Source organism: Pongo pygmaeus, chromosome 6, assembly GCF_028885625.2.
Source record: "Pongo pygmaeus isolate AG05252 chromosome 6, NHGRI_mPonPyg2-v2.0_pri, whole genome shotgun sequence".
NCBI lineage: Eukaryota > Metazoa > Chordata > Mammalia > Primates > Hominidae > Pongo > Pongo pygmaeus.
This window is the reverse complement of record NC_072379.2, coordinates 110,208,394-110,220,793: the sequence shown is the minus strand read 5'-3', so window position 1 is coordinate 110,220,793 and position 12,400 is coordinate 110,208,394. Positions and strand designations below refer to the sequence as shown.

General features: G+C 41.8%; 1 protein-coding gene across 8 annotated transcripts in view; it reads left to right on the top strand.

Moving 5' to 3' along the window:
* The window catches only part of IMMP2L (inner mitochondrial membrane peptidase subunit 2), a 945,432-nt gene that overhangs the window by 21,753 nt on the left and 911,279 nt on the right, over nucleotides 1–12,400 (top strand). Inside the window, exons 1-2 of one of the 8 annotated variants that reach the window (XM_063667731.1) lie at nucleotides 8,836–8,893; nucleotides 9,440–9,512. The exons of 2 other annotated variants lie outside the window; for them this stretch is intronic. The gene's annotated coding sequence lies outside the window, so the exon portion shown is untranslated. Of the gene's footprint in view, nucleotides 1–8,835; nucleotides 8,894–8,915; nucleotides 9,110–9,439; nucleotides 9,513–12,400 lie in introns of those variants that run through there. 5 more of the 8 variants (XM_054495032.2, XM_054495035.2, XM_054495033.2 and 2 more) reach the window with 5 other exon arrangements.

The window sequence follows — 12,400 nt, the reverse complement described above, 5'->3', positions numbered from 1 at the left end:
TTGTTCTGAGCCACCTGAAGCTGGGGATGGAGTAACACAAACATCCCTGTGGCCACCACCACTAAGACTGTGCTGGGTTAGACCTGAAGCCAGCACAGCACTGGGTCTTGTCCAATGCCTGTTATAACCACCCCCTGGCTACTGCCTATGTTTTCTGAAGACCCTGGGGCTCTACTATCACCAGGTAGCAAAGCCAGCTAGGCCTGTGTCCTTTCCTTCAGGGAGGGAAGGTCCCCCAGCCCACCAATGGGTACAGAAGTGCCATTGTCTAGGAGTCAGAGACTAGAGTGAAAAACCTTAGAAGTCTACCTAGTGTTCTATTGTATTGTGGCTGAGCTGGTAAACAAACCACAGGATGCTGTCCTTCCCACTCTTCCCTCCCCTTTCCGAAGGCAGAGGAGCCTTACCCTATAGCCACTGCCACCCCAGGCCATGAAGAGTACTGCCAGACTACTACTGATGTTCCTTTAATGCCCAACTGCTCTTAAGTCAGTTTGTCATGAATGCTGCCTGGCCTGGGACTCACCCTTCAGGGTAGTGGACACCCCTCTGGCCCAGGACAGGTCCGGAAATGCTGTTCAAGAGTAAAGTCCTGGAATCAGGGACCTCGAGAGCCTGCTTGATTTTCTACCCACTGTGGCTGGGCTGTTACCTGAAGCCATTCCCTTCTGGCCCAGGGTGTGTCTAGAAATGTTGTCTGGGAACCAGGGCCTGGAACAGGGGCCTTGCAAGTCTATCTGGTGCCCCATCCTGTTGTGGCTGAGTTTGTATTGTAGATGCAGGACAAAGTTCTCCTTGTTCTTCCCTCTCTTCTCTTCAAGCGGCAGGAAGGTGTCTCTTTTGGAGCTGCAAACTGTGCAGCCTGAGGTTGGGAGAGGGGTGATGCCACCACTTCCTTGACTACCTATCACATGCCCCACCAGTCCACTGTCCTGGGCCTACTTCAGCACTAGGATATGCCTAAGAGTTGTAGTCCTTATGGCCTAGACTGCCTTTCAAGTTTACTTGGAGACAGAGAGCTGTAGCCCTGGGTGGCGAGGTTTGCAGGCACTCAAGTTCCCCTCTGGCTAGGAATAGTTTAAATGCTCTCTCTGTGGGTGGACATCAGATGAGTTTGGGGTTTCCTTTCTGCTCTAACAAGACAGCACCGAGTTCAATGCTTCACAATTGCTGTGTTCTCACTCCCCCAGCACCCAAGGACACTCTCCACACCATGCTGCTCCTGGGGTCGGGGAGGAATGGGGGGTGGCATCGGCAATTCAGTACTACTTTTTCTATCTCTTTGTTGCCTCTTTCAGTGCTATGAAGTTAAAGTGAGGTACTATGAGTGCTCACCTGATTTCTTGTTCTTATGAAGGTGTTTTTTTCCATGTAGATAGTTGTTAACTTGGTGTGGGTTAGTGGGAACGATCCGTGGAGTTTTGTGTTTCACCATCTTTCTTCGTCTCCCTCTTTCCCAGACTTTTTGAACCCTACCAACCATAGTGTTTAAGTGTGAGTAGAAAATAAAGGGACTTTATTGAAAACCCTTCTGATTGGTCTTTATTTTTTAAGAGGACTGAATCTTGACCTGCCTTGTAAGAATAGCCTATTAATTAATTCGAAGGCAAGGCCAGGAGAAGGAAGGCTCCTTTAACTGTTGGCCAAAAATTATCCTAAAATACTTAGAGAACAGTTACTGTTTCTAAAAATGTGAATCTAAGTCTTTCATATTTTCATATCAGTTTGTATACTGGCTACTGACTTTCTACTCTGTAGGCTGAGCAAAATACAAAGAGGAAAGAGTAAAGGACCTCTTTAGCATTAAGCAAAGTGAAAATTCCTCACCTAGAATTTGTCAAGGTAAGGCATGGGTGATAGATTCAGCCAGTAAGAAAACAATGAGCTGCCATTTTTAGATTCAGACAGTTTATTACTTACTTGGACAGCAAAAGCAAGAGTAGCCAAAGATGCTAGCTCTGGTATCCCTTGCACAGGGTGACACTGATACAAAGGAGGCCAGATTACCACAACCTGGATGATAGGGCACCCTGTTCCTGAGGAACCAATGTCATGCTTCAGCTAAGCAGTTTTACAGCCTGAGGCTGTACTCTAGGGAGAATGAGGCAGAAAGTCTCATACCTCCTGAAAACACAGGAGGCAATGAGAAACTGGGAGGTGAATGAGAAATGGCCTTGGGGCAGCTCCTAACAAGCCTCTCATGATCTCATGTTGTAGGAGAATCAACAGCATTCCACCATGACTTAGACCAGCTGCAGTCAAGTCTTGCTGACTTGGCCTTTGTGGAGATGTGCAAGGGCACATGCAAATGTGCAGGTCACTGTGGTAGAACCCTTCTCCTATATTTAGTTTCTGTAGCCATTTATGTGACTGTGATTTTCGTTAATCAAAAATAATGGCTTTGACCTGAATAAATTATTTACTGAGGTAATAAGAAAGTCAAGCAGAATGATTATTCTAGTTCAAAAAGGCTAAAATTATAGGTAAGTCTTCACTAAACCCAAAAGTCACTGATTTGTTTAAATTCTACATTGTGAGATTAAATAAATCTCAGTCACTTCATAAAACCCATTGTCACTTCCCTGCGCCCAACCTTTTTTTCCCCACATGGTTGCCCTGCTTTATGGAACAAACATTGATGAATGAGAGACAGAAAGCAGGAAGAATCCAGTTTAAAAAAATGCCTTAACCTTTCCCCTCCTGAGGGAGGATTGTTACCCAGTGGTTTCACACAGCCTTCTTGAGATGTCCTGTGTGACTAAGCAACCAGTTGCACGTACTGGGATGCTATAATCAGCTTGGAAACATACCACCACGGATCTTCCTCCCTCTGTCCCTGCCTCTGTTCCCCCTTTTCCTTCATTATTGCTTTTCTAGTACTGCAACCCCCAAGAAAATTTTAACATGTGAGTTTGTCTCAGGCACTATTTTCTAGAAAATCTGAGCTATAGCCATCACTTATATTTTTAAATACTCATTATACAAAATTTCAAACATATACAAAAACCATGAAAAAGTGCAAAGAACTGCCCTCATCATCTAGATCCAATAATTATCCATTTTATTTTCACATTTATGCTATCTCTTTTTCTTCCTTCCTTTTTTTTTTTATGTTGAAGTATAAAGCAAATTCCAGAGAGTATGTCGTTTAACTTCAACATACTTCAGAATGCCTCTCCAAAAATTATGGACATTTTCTTACATAATCACAATGCCATTATTACACCTAATAAAATAATATTTCTTTGGTATCATCTAACACCAGTCCATAGTTAAATGTCTGTGATTGTCTTACAAGTCTTTATAGTTGTGATGTTTCAATCAGGATCCAAATAAAGGTTCACATCTTACATTTCATGGATGTATTTTTTTTAACCTAGGCTTCTCCTGACCCATTCCCTCTCCTGTGTGTCCAGTTATTAACTTGTTGTAGAGACTACATCAATTGTCCCAGAGAGTGTCCTCCATTCTACTCCATTCTAAATTTACCTGTTTCCTTCTTTGTGGCGTCTTTTTTTTTTTTTTTTTTTTTTTTTTTTTGAGACAGGGTCTCACCCTGTCATCCAGGCTGGAGTGCAGTGGTGCCATCTTGGCTCACTGTAACCTCCACTTCCCAGGTTCAAGCGATTCTCCTGCCTCAGCCTCCTGAGTAGCTGGGATTATAGGCACACACCACCATGCCTGGCTCATTGTTTATTTTTAGTAGAGACAGGGTTTCACCATGTTACCCAGGCTGGTCTTGAACTCCTGGCCCCAAGTGATCCACTTTCCTTGACCTCCCAAAGTGCTGGGATTACAGGTGCGAGCCACCATGCCCGGCCTCTTTGTGGTGTCATTTAACTTATTCCTGTAACCCTCATGTTTTTTGTAAGCCTGTAAGTGAGAAGTCAGTTTTAAGGCTTGATTAGATTCCATTCATGTTTTTTGGGTGATAACATTTCATAGTCGTGCTGAGTGCTTCAGATGGCATTAGATCAGGAAGCACACAATGTCTGGAGTCCCACTTGTAATGACAGATTATTAGGCTGAGGTAGTGACAGTCTGATCTCCATTGTGAAGTTCCTCATGAACATTTCATCTGTTAGTTTGATCCATTGATGATGGTTGCCTGAATCATTTATTAAATACAAGATTGCTAAATGGTGGGTTTCCAGTTCTGTTGTTTCATATTTATTATAAAAAACAACTTTCCCTCAACACCAATTTGGTTTTCTGATATATAGTTTAATCAGGAAAGATAAATCAGAACATTTGAATTATTTTCTTTTAATGGACAATTTTAGAATAAGGGCTTAGTGCTAGCTACTTGCAATAGTGTCCAGTGGATTTTTTTTTTCCTTTTACTGACCTCCCCTTTTTGGAACATCATTAAGAACTCATGAATTTTTATATATTCAGTATGTTTCAAACAACTGCATCCATTACTTCTTTTGATGCTTAAATTGTCCATCTTTGGCCAAAGGAGCTATTTGATATTGGTTTCTGTGTCCCTTTGACACATTTTGTTGTTAATGGATTTCCGGCTTTGTGGGACAAGTTATCCTATGCTCATCTTGTGTATAACCTGACCCAGATCTGAAGTCAGACATTCCGTTGGTAAGCTCTAGTTTCTTTTAGTTGGAAACCGTATTAAAAAACCCCAAACTGGATGATTTATATTATTTTTATTTGTAATAAAAATGAAAGGTTATAAATTTAAAATTTTATTCCAAGGTAGTAAGTTTAGAATCAAGTATTCATTTACTTAATAAATAAAACTGTAATTGCTTTTTCTGTTTTTGTTTTAAGCTCACTTTTAAATTATTTTTATAAAAGGGGATATACCTTGTTATAAGCATACCTAAAATTGGATTAATAACTATATACCAATGTTACATTTTTTCCAGATGGTACAATTTATATTCAAAATTTTCCAAAAAGTTTGAGATGAAGGATATAAATGAAATCTCAAATGTTTTCATATCAATTCAAATAATAATATCAATTTCATCAGAGTTGCTATAGTAAAAGCTTTGAAAAACTTTTTTGAAATGTCATGGTTTGATATGAGCTGACAAATAGGAGTTTTAGCTTGAAATAAGTAAAGGGCTATAATTTCAGGTGTTAACAGAAGCCTGTGTGGAAATACATGACATTCAAACAAATGAAATGCAAAATGCCATTTGGCAGTAATTCTCCAACTGAGGTTTGAGAACCCCTAGAGGTTACTGAAACCCTTCCAGGAGCTTTGTAAGGTCCTCTCTTTTTCAACTATGAATTTGTATGACAGTTAATTTTCTTCATATCTTAGGTATAACAACATATCACAACAGCCTGAATGCAGAGGCAGAATATGAGAATCCAGTGCTCTCCGTTAAGCCAGATAATAAGAGATTTATAAAATGTTAAAAATGCCACTTTTCTCTAATTTTCTGGGAAAAAAGTAGTCATTATTTATAAAAATAACCTTTACAGTAACATGTAATGGGTTTAAATTAAACAAACACATGTCTAACATTTTTCTATCTTAAATTTTAATAGAGTAAATATGGACATATATAACCCACATAAACAACAGCTCTTTAAAGTTCTCAATCATTTTTAAGAATGTAAAGAGAACTTGAGATCAAAAAGAAGTTTGAGAACTGCTACTCTATGATACCTTCTATTATTTGCTTACTAATGGTAAGTATGTATAGATAGGAATAGATTTTAATATCTATATTTGTGGAATTTGTAAACTTAATTATTTTAACTTTGTTTAAATATCTCTTTGAACATTAGATTTGATGCCTAACTATAATTTAAATTTGTACCTTAGGACTATATGATTCATTTTCCCCTGATGGTATTAACAACAGAGGTCTGCTTTAATACATAAAGAGACAAAGCAAATATATTTGAACTAGACACATAAAGCCAAATATTCAGCTTAGAATTTAATTGATAAATTAGAATAAAATAGGATGCTCTAACTGCTGCTTCTTTTTCTCATAAACTTTTTTCTCCCAAAGATCAGTTTCAGGTTCAGAGCAAAATTGAGCAGGAAGTATAGAGTTCCTATATATTCCTGTACCCCACATCTGCACAGCCTCCCTGACTATGAATATCCTGTATTCAGAGCAGTATATTTGTTACAACTGATGAACTTACATTGACATCATTATCACCCAAAGTTGAGATTTTATATTAAGGCTCCCTCTTTGGATTGTATATTTTATGGGTTTGCACAAATGTATAATGACATGCATCACCATTATCATATCATACAGAATAGTTTCGCTGCCCTAAAAATCTGTGCTTCATATCCCCCTCCTCTGTGACCTCTGGCAATCACTGATCTTTTTACTGTCTCCATATGTGATGGTTAATACTGAGTGTCAGCTTGATTGTATTGAAGGATAGAAAGTATTGATCCTGGGTGTGTCTATGAGGGTGTTGCCAGGGAGATTAACATTTGAGTCAGTGGGTTGGGAAAGGCAGACCCACCCTTAATTGGGTGGGCACCATCTAATCAGCTGCCAGTGAATATAAAGCAGGCAGAAAAACATGAAAAGGAGAGACTGGCCCAGTCTCCCAGCCTACAGCTTTCTCCTGTGCTGGATGCTTACTGCCCTCAAACATCGGACTCGAAGTTCTTCAATTTTGAGACTCGGACTGGCTCTCTTGCTCCTCAAGCTTGCAGACAGCCTATTGTGGGACTTTGTCATCATGTAAGTTAATAAACTCCTCTTTATATTTATATATCTATCCTATTAGTTCTGCCCTCTAGGAAACCCTGACTAATATACCATAGTTCTGCCTTTTCCAGATATTAGCTTCTTTTTAAGTACCCTTGATGAATCTTAGTGATAAAATCAGGCCAGACCTAGCAACTCTTTTTGTATGTTTATTGACTTCCCAATACGATACAGGCCATAAACACCTGTCTTTGTTGTTTATTCACCTACATTCCATCCCAGACTGTCAGTTCCTAGTGACCAGGAGCTCCATTTAATTTGGGGTCATGGTACCAAATAGTTCTTGACTGCTATTTGATGAGGGTGGTCCTGTCACCTAAGTGCTCTTGAAATTAAGTCCTTAAGCACTGGCAGAAAAGAGCTTACTTTACGGTAATTATTTCAGTGACAAGTAAGAAAAACTGGCACATATCCCCTTCACAGGAGAGCAATTTTGCTGTCTTTAGGAGACTCTTGGAATTTTAGTTATCAGGCTATTTAAGACTCTGAGTAGATTCTTAAACCTTTAGAATGAATTTTGAACTAAGAGTGCCAGAATGTCTGTTATTTACATTAGTATTAAGTGATCTGAAAGTGCACAGAGTAGTTTGGCAGTATCTAGAAGGAGAATAGAGACAGAAATAATGAAGATGCAACTGGAGGAGTAAGAAAAGGAGAAAAAAAGTATTTTATGTCTGTTCAGTATCTCTAGGTGCCACTGCTGCTAAATGCCTGGGCTTCAGCCTAGGTTGGGTTGCTCCTAGCAAAGAAAACCAATCCCTGAGACAATGAGTATTGCCAGAGAAGACGGGCTTTAATGCAGGTGTGCTGGCAGGGAGACCAGTCTCAAACATGTCTTAGGGAGACTAAAGTTAGGGCTTTCTATAGCAGGGAATTATGGAGGGGTAAGGAAGAGGAGTTTGTGAACAGGCAGCAGATGCACCTCATTGTCCAGATGTCGTGTTCTGGAAAGTTTCAGTTCCTTGACACTATATGGGAGGTCTGACAGTTTATCTCCTGAGAAAGGAACTCAGGTAAAATACACGCAAGTTTCTCAAGTTTCATTTCGAAGGGAAAATTTGGCCGGTTTCGGTCTTCCCTTTCTATTTATCAATTCTTCAATCATGGAGAATCTGGTAGTTGATCTTTCTGGCTGCTTCACGTAATTGCAAGTGCTTACGAGTATCTGGTTGGCATCCAGCTTGTTGGAGCACCATGATTTGGGTACTTTCATCAACATTTTAAACCACATTGAATTAGGATAATTAATAACATGGATAAGAAGGTTTCTTTGTAGGTTGTAATAACCCAGTTAAGAGTTTGTACCATTTGGCCGGGCGCAGTGGCTCACGCCTGTAATCCCAACACTTTGGGAGGCTTAGGTGAGCGGATCACGAGGTCAGGAGATGGAGACCATCTTTGCTAACACGGTGAAATCCCGTCTCTACTAAAAATACAAAAAGATTAGCCGGGCATGGTGGCGGGGGGCCTGTAGTCCCGGCTACGAGGGAGGCTGAGGCAGGAGAATGGCGTGAACCCGGGAGGCGGAGCTTGCAGTGAGCTGAGATCGCGCCACTGCACTCCAGCCTGGGCGACAGAGCAAGACTCCGTCTCAGAACAAAAAAAAAAAAAAAAAAAAAAAAAGAGTTTGTACCATTTGAGGGCAAAAGCTTCAGTATGAAATTCCCGTTTCTCTCAAGTAAACCGCCTGTCCTGTATTACTCACTTTGGTTTACCTGAAGGCAGCAAAACTGAATAGTTTTCCTGAGTGCACATGAGTAGGAAAAAATGCAATGAGGAGTTGCCCAGAGATCGCTAGTGAGGTGCTTTGCCACTACTGCCCTGTACTTAAGTAACTGTGAGGGTTCTCTGTTTCCTGACTTCTAAAACAAGAGGAGGAGCTGAAGACACAGTTTCATAGACTTTTCGGCTCTTTATTGTCCTCTCCCCCGTTAGTACGTTGCTGAGCTTAGGGCAAGTGCTCAATAATAGCTTGCTGAATTAGTGTAGTGTTTGATCCTTTCAGATCCACGCCGCATTTTGAGCCCGACCTGGGCGGGCGGTCCAGAGACCAGTTTTCCGCCGGGGGCGGAGCTTCGGGCGGCCAGCGCGCGCCGGGGGAGCGGGGCGGAGCTTGCCGCCGGCGGAGGGCGGGGTCTGCGCGGGGACTTCCCCCGGGCTGAGCAGCGCAGCGGGTGCGGAGGGCGGGCTCCCGCCGTCTGGCGGCGGGTGGGGGGCTGTGAGGCTGGCAGGGGTGGGCGGGCGCGCAGCCGCCGACCCTTGGTGGTCTCCTGGGCTGGGGACCCTTCCCTGGGAGTCGGCCCCGGCCCCGGCCCCGGCGGAGCGGGCGTTGCCGGGAGGCGGAGGGGTGCGCGGCCGCGAGTCTTGCGTGATCGCGAGCATGTGTGCGTGTGCGTGTTTATCTGAGGCGCGTGCGGCGGCCACCCCTGCCTAGTTCTCTTCTTGGTGCCACTGGCTACCTAGGTTGGGAAACCGGCGCCACAGGCGGCACACCTGGCCCGGAGCTGGCCCGCTCCTCCCCGCCGAGCCGGCGCCCCCAGAACGCGCCCTCTCCCAGTCCTCACAAAGAGGACTAGTCCGGCCCCCGGCCTTGGCCGTGAGGGAGCGCTGTGGGGGCGCGCTGCCTTCTGCCTGGAAGTGTTGGGCAGGTGGTGGGAGAGCCTCAGGCTTGAATAACATGATTTTAAAGCACGTGTCTGTCTGTCGTTTTTTACTTTTAGGGTTTTGGCCAAATTGGGCGAGGGCACAAAATAACCACTTACCCCTTCTCACCGAGGAAGAGCGGGAGAAAGGGTAAGTAAGGAATGGTCAGGGGTGGAAGGACCTAGGACTTTATCCTGAGAGCGAGAGAGAGAGAAGGGCTAGGTGTCCAGAACTGCTCCTGGGGAACTTGGGCCCAGATTCTACCTTTTCATCGGGAACTGGAGGACCCACCTTCAAAGTCACAGGCCCCAAGCCCCGGACTGTTTTCAGCCTCACACAGTCTATAGAGTTGCCTGGGAGTTTAACAGCTTGGGCATATGGATCCCTTTTAGCCCCTTGACCCGACAGAAAACTGCCCTTCCCCTTTACCTGTTTTTACCTTGGAACATTGGTCCTCTCTAGTTGTCTGTCTCTGGCCCCTATCTTATTAGCCAGCTTTGACTAATCCCTGAGACCATAGCACTAAAGAATCCAGGTCCTGTTTGATAATGAACAGTTAACCCCCTTAGGGATGTTTACATTTTAAAAGGGGACTCCTGAAAAAATCCTTTAGGACCCCAAAGCATAAAGTTAGTAACAAGATTACAAGTGTTGAAGTTCTTTGGGATCTTCTCTCAAGCTTGCAGAGGAAGATGTTTTGAGGGGAGAGAGATGACCAGGCTGGGCCTTTTTCTCTGGGCTTTCACTCTTGGTGCCTCCTCGCAAGCATTCCATTCACTTTTGAAAAGTTGCCAAAAAGGACACTGAAGTCCTCTGAGGCTTACTGTGATTTTCAGTGTGGTCTATTTCATTGGCTGTTCTGTGGGACTTTTCTATCACTTCTTTAATACACTGCTTCCCTCTCCCCTGTGTGGTGAAATGAAACACAGCTCCTCTCACAAGATTGGGAACTCCTTATGCATCCTATATGTCACATATAAATAACCGTTTTAAATTAGTTGAAATTCAGATTAGCTACAAGCAGGAATGTAGTAAACCACATTCCTGGATTCTTACACAGAAAAAGTAGAATTGCCCTCTGTGATAGGCTGCCTATTCTGATACTGGCTGCCTGTGTCGTGAACGTGCCTATTTGTTTGTGCTCAAGTGATAGGTGACCACATAATTTACTTTATGGAAAGCCAGGAAGTGATTGTTTATTGATAATGGGTTCCTTCATTGATTCAATAGCTAATTCTCTCTTACCATGTGCTGAACACTTTTATCAGCACTTTGATAAAAGTAGGATGGTGAGAATGATGAGACTGTATTGGAGATGGCTGTTTTGGGGCAGGCCTTTCACCAGTTTTGTGGATTTTCTCAATAGTTACATGTTAATGTACAAGACTTTCCCTGTACTACTGATCATAGTGGTTTGCAGGTCTATACAGTGTTGTGGGAGAACAGAATTATTATTCCGCCTTTCTAGTACTTTCAGTAATAAACTTACAAGGATGGCTGACCTTGGTGATTTGTGTCCTATAATGAATAATGTTATAGTCATTTTCCAGTGTACGAGTATAATAATTAGATGAGGATAACTTTTGTAGTTGTTCCATAAGAAGGACCTAATATTAGGAATCATGGAGAGTGTAAAGGATGATGTACTTAGAAAAATAAATTCGAAAGTAGACCATTAACTTGCATGGGTTTCTGTGCATTTAGCCTCATTTAAAAAATCTAAGCTAGAATAGTTCTTTGTCTTTTTCTGGTTATAAGAGTAATAAAAAGTCAAAAAAAGTTATTTAGAATTAAATCTGGGAGGGACATAAAAGGCAATAAGTGAGTTTCCTGTGAGTCCACTTTCAGATGACCACTTAACAATTTGATACTTGTTTCTTCAACTTTTTCTCCATATATACACATACTAAATATGCAGCTTAAGTATATGTTAAACATGTATACATCTTAACTGTGTATTATATATGGAACATATGTGGGACATAATACATGTTTATATATATATATTTCACTGTTATTTGATAAAATTGTAAATTTCTTTCTTTTTCTCCTTCTTCCTGGCTATTTACCACCCCTCCTCACTCCACCCCAAAACTTCATGTAGAAGTAGCATGACTTTTACAGTCTTTTGGACATGAGCTTGATTTCTGGCTCTTATTTTATTAGCTGTGTCACTTTGGGCCATTAAAATTTCTCTGCTGCTTGATTTCTTATCCATCAAAACAGAACAAAGAGTATATGTAAAAGAATGTGTGAAAAAACAGTGCCTGGCATAGAAGTACTTAGTTTTAAATTTCCCTCCCTGTTTTTCTATGTGGTCACCCATTACTTTCCTATGATCTTCCGTTTGATTGTGGAAAGCCATGTAGTGCCTAACTTTCCTATAGCTGTTAGACCTCCCTGGGATTTGCTTTTCACCGGGGTTCACCTGGTGTATCTGATCTTAGAATTTCTGGGACAAGGACTGACACCTGATGTGGCCTTATCAGATCATTCCACAGCCCTGGATAAAGTGTGTCAGCTTGAAAAACGAAGGGAAAGAATTTCTATAATGTGTTTAAAAAGCCCTGACACTGTTCTTAAAGTGAGAAAGACATATTACTGTATTTAGCTGAGTACTTAAACTTAGGATTTCCATTTCGGAAATGTCTTTGGTTTATAAGAATTACAATAAAAATGCTGATGCTTCATGTCCAAACTGTCATGATTTTGCCAAGTTGTGGATTTAATATACAGCTTAGCTGTGTATTTAGTATATCTGATACTGCTCTGGAAACTGAGAAAGACAAGTTCACAGACATCTGATTTCACACCAGACATCTGGTTTCACTTTACTGAGGAGTACGTTTTGTCAGTAGATTATAGGCATATCAACTGTACTGTTATAGTTTATGGCATTTCTCTCATAAGCTGTGGTCTGTAGGGTTTGGTATGATGTTTTATTCAAATGACAGCCCACCGAAAATGAGCACCTGGTCAGATAAGCACATTTCCCATAGGTTTCTTCTAGTGTCATTGTTCTTACAAGTTAACAAGGC